Source organism: Larimichthys crocea, unplaced genomic scaffold (assembly GCF_000972845.2).
Source record: "Larimichthys crocea isolate SSNF unplaced genomic scaffold, L_crocea_2.0 scaffold137, whole genome shotgun sequence".
NCBI classification, from domain to species: domain Eukaryota; kingdom Metazoa; phylum Chordata; class Actinopteri; family Sciaenidae; genus Larimichthys; species Larimichthys crocea.
In genome coordinates this window covers 50,855-56,851 of record NW_020851881.1, presented here as the reverse complement: position 1 = coordinate 56,851, position 5,997 = coordinate 50,855, and positions in this window count along the sequence as shown.

Below are 5,997 nucleotides of genomic sequence, written 5' to 3'. Positions count from 1 at the left end.
TAATTAATAAATTCTTCTTAAAAAAAACTGGTAGATTACGCACTGTAGCACAGTACCAAGAAACTTTGTGCATGCTCAAATCAATAATTCAATACTATATCATCACTTTGGCCCATTAAGTATTCTTGAGATTAATACATATATATATATATATATATTATATATATATTATATATTATATATATATATATATTTATATATATATATATTTGTACCTTTCCCTAGTAAAAGATCTGAGTACTTCTTGTGAAACACTGACACCTAGCGGTTAAAATGCGACAGTGCAGGAGTGTCGATGAGCGACATGCCCCACATGCCTGTCACTTCTCGCTCTCTCTGTCAAATAAAGCTTGAAAAAGGTATTTTCTTAAAATGCAACACGACCTGCAGGGAAATGAAAAGAGATGTGGGAGACGCAGAGAAGCTGATGTGTTCACCACTTCATTATTGCGCTCACCTATCTGCCCATTAAACTCCACCTGCAGAGATTTAAAGCGTTTGGGAGGAGTTTACGGAAAGTACTGTGCGATAATAATCCAGTGTTTTCCAGTGCTGGAAGACGTACTCAGACCTTTTACCTCAGTAGAAGTAGAAATACACAGTGTTCTGTTACTGTGTTATTATTGAATGGATATAACGTGCTCATGATTCCAACTATCTGCTGGCAAACAAATATATGTTGTGGAGTAAAAAGTCAATATTGGCTTTTATAAAAAGTACTCGAGTAGATCCTAAAGCAAAGTACCGTACTTCAATATTGTACTGAAGTAAATGTCTGAGTTGCATTTTCTAGTGATGGAAAAAGAACTCAAATCATTCAGTAAAAGTACTAGAAATACCAAAATGGAACCAATACTAAAGTTCTTTTCTATACTCTTACCAGTTTAATGTTCCAAGTGTAGTACTGTAAAAAGTACTGTGTTTGTATGAAATCGATTATTTAGTGGAGCAAAGTATCTCAGTGCTTCAGGAATGTGCTGACATGAAAGCTTGTTCACCTGAACTCACTGTTCCTGACACAGAAGTCCAGATCCAGTAGATCATGGAGGAGCTGATGTCCAACTGTGTTGTGTCCTGTAAGTCTGTACAGGAAAACATTGTTAATTAGTTTTGAAGAACTTTAGTTCAAACTAAACACACACAGATTATTCACATCATTTAAACATCAAAACTCATTTTAATTCTGAGAGAGACGCTCCTGACGGCAACATAAAGGAGGGCAACATTAACATGTGTCCATGCTGATAAGAACAGGGAGGGAACCTGAAAGTGAAGAGTTCAGTTTGTTTGGACTATCCATTTTAAGTCACAGAGCAGACGGAGGAAAAGTGATTCTGAGTCAGGGTGAGTGTTAATCCAACATTTTTATTATTTTCCTGTCAAAGTCTCTGAGTCGTTTTCTCTCGTGGACTGTAGCGGGGAAGAAAAGTTGGATGAACTCAACAGTTATGTTCTATGTACGACCCAAGTCTTGTTTGTTCATACGCAGTCTTTGCACATGTTACTCCTGTTCTCTCCGGCTTGTTTGGGCTCTTTAAATCAAACTTTGTTGTTTCTGTGTGTTACACATTATCGTTAAATTAGTTTGAAGAACTTTAGTTCAAAACTAAATCAACAGATTATTCACATACATTTTAAAACTCACCAAATCTCATTGTGCTAAAGTTTCAAGCTGAGAGAAGCGCTCTAAAATAAAATTACTGAACAGCTGTCTCTAGTGATGCGCACACACACACACACACATTTCACCCAACACCAACACTATCACCAAATGAGACTAAACTCACCTGATTTTTTCTTTTGTAAATGGAAGGCGAGGATCACCTGGTTATGTCTTAACCCAGGTGATCCAGGTGGATAATAAACAAGGGAGGAAACACCTCACAGAGTCAGGTACGTGTTCATCCAACATTTTACTTTTATTTTTCTGTCAAAGTACTCATGATTATGTTTTCCCGTTTTCGTCTCTGTGGATCCTAGAGCGAAAGCAAAAGTTTGAGATAACTCACAAAGTTTGATCCATCTGTCGAACACACTACAGTCTGTTGTTTCTACGCACAGTCTGCAAATGATACTCCCTGTTATCTCAGTCTGTTTGTGAGTCTTGGACAAATCCTTTTCATGTGTTTCTTGTGTTAACTGAGCTCTCACAGTCAGTGTTTACTGTTTCACCTCTCCGACTGACTGAGTCCAGAAGATGGGATGTTCATGCTGGAGGAAGGGAGGTAAGAGCAGAGTCTCCAGGACATCCATCTGTCTGCTCTACTGGAGAGTGGCCGTCCAAATTTTCTTCCTGAAACTTACAGTGCAGTGACCTTGGACCCTCAGACACAAAGTTAAGAGAACTGATCACTAACTCATTAAATGTTCATTTTATGCGTCCTCTGCCTGATTTCCAACTGTTGTCTCTTGATTTTCCGTTTGTTACTATAAATCAAACTCCATCAGTGGCCCAGACAGACAACCATCTTAGAAGCTTATGAACGAACTTCATTAGAGATATTTTTATCAAGTTCATGTTATCTGACATAAAAAATGTTGGTGTTTGCAGAGTAGTCAGTCCAACAGACAGAGAGCAGCAGTCTCCAGGATCCAGCTTGTCTTGTCTATTAAGAGTGGACCGTCCAAGGTCTTCTCGAACCACTTTAGTGGTGACTTGACCTCCGACACAAAGTAAGAGACGGGGAAATTTTTACTGTAAACTGACCTGATGAACGATGATGACGAAAAGACTTTATATTCATGACCGTGTCATCCAACTCTTGGATCTTTGTCACCAACAGTCAAACAAATCCTTTGAGGATAAAGAAATGTCTGCACAGCGAGAGGAAGAGGAGCCATGTTCCTGGGAAGAAGCAGCCGTCTGCTGTTTTTTTGTGTCAGGACCGTCCCGAAGGATCGGTCTCTCCCAGCTGTGGGACAACTGGTCTGCCGGGACACTGCATCACCTCCTACTGCGGACCAGTCTGCTTCATCAGAGACTCCTCCTGTCCCAGTGTGGCGAAACGATCTAGAACAAGAGTGGACTGCAGACAGCCCAGTCAGCAGCACTGCCAAAGTTAAGACTGTACATCTTTACAATGTGACCTGTGCATTTCATACATTCTGTTTATTTAGAGACCTAACAGTGGTTCATTCAGCCATGTGGAAAACCTAAAAAAAACTGAAGAATCATAAAGTCCATCAGCTTCATCAACATAAGGCTGAACATGTGGACAGCTACTGTTGTCCTGATGTCAGGAGGAGCTTGTTCCACTATCGTGGGTCCACAACAGTAAACAGTTTTGTTGAGAGTAGGTAGGTAGCTTATACGTGAGGAAGATCAAGCAGCAAGCAAGTTATAGGCGTTGGACGGCTGGAGTGTTGGTTTGACCATGTCCGGATTGTACAATGAGTCTGAGCCATTCACAGCACAGTATAGAAGTACCAGTGACTTGAATTCAGAGTCAGGCAGAAACCAGTAACCAGTAACCAGGCAGGGAGCAGAGGAGCGGTTGTAGTGTGGAGAACTTGGGTAGGTTGAAGACGCTGGGTCTGCATTCTGGATGAACTGCAGAGGTCTGAGGACATGCAGGAAGACCGCCAGGACTGAGCTGCGAAGTCCGACACAAGATGATGTCAGGCGGGGACTCAAATGAGGACTCAGATGCAGAGTTTGGCAGTAAGCTTTTTTATCAGACGGGGAAAATCCTCGACGAGTGAGGCTATGAAAAGGCCCTTAACTAAAGAAAACAAACATTCACTCCGGGAGGAAAAAACACTGAACTACTCTAACTAACAAATCAAAATCACTCTTCAACGAGGGAAAAACCAAAAAAGTCTATGAAAACATCAAACTAAAGCGTCTAAACGAGCTGAACAACAACTTAGACTAGATACAAAGTAACAAAAGGGCCTAGACTTTGAAATAACAGACACATCAATATACCGAGGAGAAACAAAAGATACTTGAGCTAAGAGCTGTGGCTTATGGACTGTGGAAAAAAAGGCTTTGGTGCACGCTACGAAGGACGAAACACTGGCACTGGACAAAGGGAGACGCAGACCATCTATACAAAAGTAATGGGGAACCGGTGGAGAGCAATCCGGGGGGGAGACACTCAGACTGTACACCGAGGAAGGGCAAGTGACTGAAACGAGAGGAGGTTTTATCTTTCAAATAAAAAGGAAATGACAAGACATAACAAAAACCCACTTGACCCTCACCGCGGTGTGACAATGACAAAGAAACCCTGCTGGGTGAAGACAGGCTGTAAATCACACATGTACACCAACACAAAGCCAAGAGAAAAGAAAACATTTCTGATGTTCAACCAAGAACTGACTTTATTTATATTTACTTCTCCTATATATGTTTTATATTGGGTTTTCTTTGTTTAGTCTCAACTTGTTTCTTGTTTAGTGAGTGTGGTCTGCAGGAGGTTTTAGATGACACATAAGATCAGTCTGAAGACCAGATGTGGAACGTGTTTACTGAAGGATAGATGATGAAACAGGAAGTGGAACCCTTCCTCAAACAGGATCTTACACTGAGCTCTACATCACAGGAGGGACAGAGTGAAGAGGTTCCATACCCAACATGAGGTGAGGCAGCTTGAGACAGCTTCCAAGAAGAAGGAGAACCCTCCATGACACTCCCATCAAATGCCACGACATCTTTTAAAGCCTTACCTGACCAACAGCGGACACATCAGAGTCGTTCTGACCAACGGCGTCGCTGGCGTTGGAAAAACCTTCTCAGTGCTGAAGTTCACTCTGGACTGGGGAGAGGCTCGAGAGACCCAAGATGTCAGTCTGGTGGTTTGCTCTCGTTCAGGGAGCTGAACTTGATCAAAGATGAGCGGTTCAGTCTTCTCACGGCGCTCCATGTTTTCCATCCAAACATACAGAAGGCACAGCAGAGAAGCTCGCTGTCTGTAAACTTCTGTTCATCTTTGACGCCTGGATGAAAGCGACTTTCACTGGGATTTCAAAACAAAGAGCTCGTTCTGATGTCACACAGGAGTCATCAGTCAGCGTGCTGTTGGACAAGCCTATCAAGGGGAATCTGTCTTCCCCTCGGCTCTCATCTGGATAAACTTCCAGACCTGCGCAGCAATCGATCCCTCCTTCATGTGTTGACAGGGTAAAGAAGTACGATGGCTTCACTGACGCTCAGAAGGAGAGAGAAGTACTTCAGGAGGAGAGTCAGTGATGAAGATCTGTCCAGCAGAATCATCTCACACATCAAGACCTCCAGAGCCTCTACAATCATGTGTCTGATCCCAGTCTTCTGCTGGATCACTGCTACAGTTCTGGACCACATGTTGACCACAGACCAGAGAGGAGAGCTGCCCAAGACCCTGACTGAACTGTTCTCACACTTCCTGCGGTTCAGACAAAGAGAAGAAGAAGTATCGATGAAGGACATGAGCAGTCCACAGAGCTGACGGAGGCTGAAGGGAAGTTCTTCTGAAGCTGGGGAGGCTGGCGTTTGAACACTGGAGAAAGGAAACATCTCATGTCTACCAAGAGACCTGGAGCAGTGTGTCTGGATGTCACAGAGGCCTCGGTGTACTTTCAGGAGTTTGTACAAAGATCTTCAAAAGAGAGAGTGTGATCTTCCAGAAAACAGTCCTACTGCTTGTTCATCTGCGCGTTCAGGAGTTTCTGGCTGACAGTCTTACCTGTTCCACTGTACACCAACGGAAACAGAGGTAGAGGTCTTCTTGGGGACAGCCCTCTGGATGTGTTCCTGAAGAAAGCCAGCAGAAATCCCTTCAACTAAAAATGGCACTGCACCTGTTTTGTTCGCTTCCTTCATGGCCTCTCTCTGGCGTCCAACCAGAGACTCTTAGGAGGCTGCTGGGTCAGACGACAACGTTCCAGAATCATCCAGAGAGCCATCAACAACCTGAAGGAGATGAACAGTGTGATATCTCTCCGATAGAAGCATCAACATCTTCCACTGTCTGATGGAGATGAACGATGACTCAGTCCTCAGGAGATCCAAGAGTT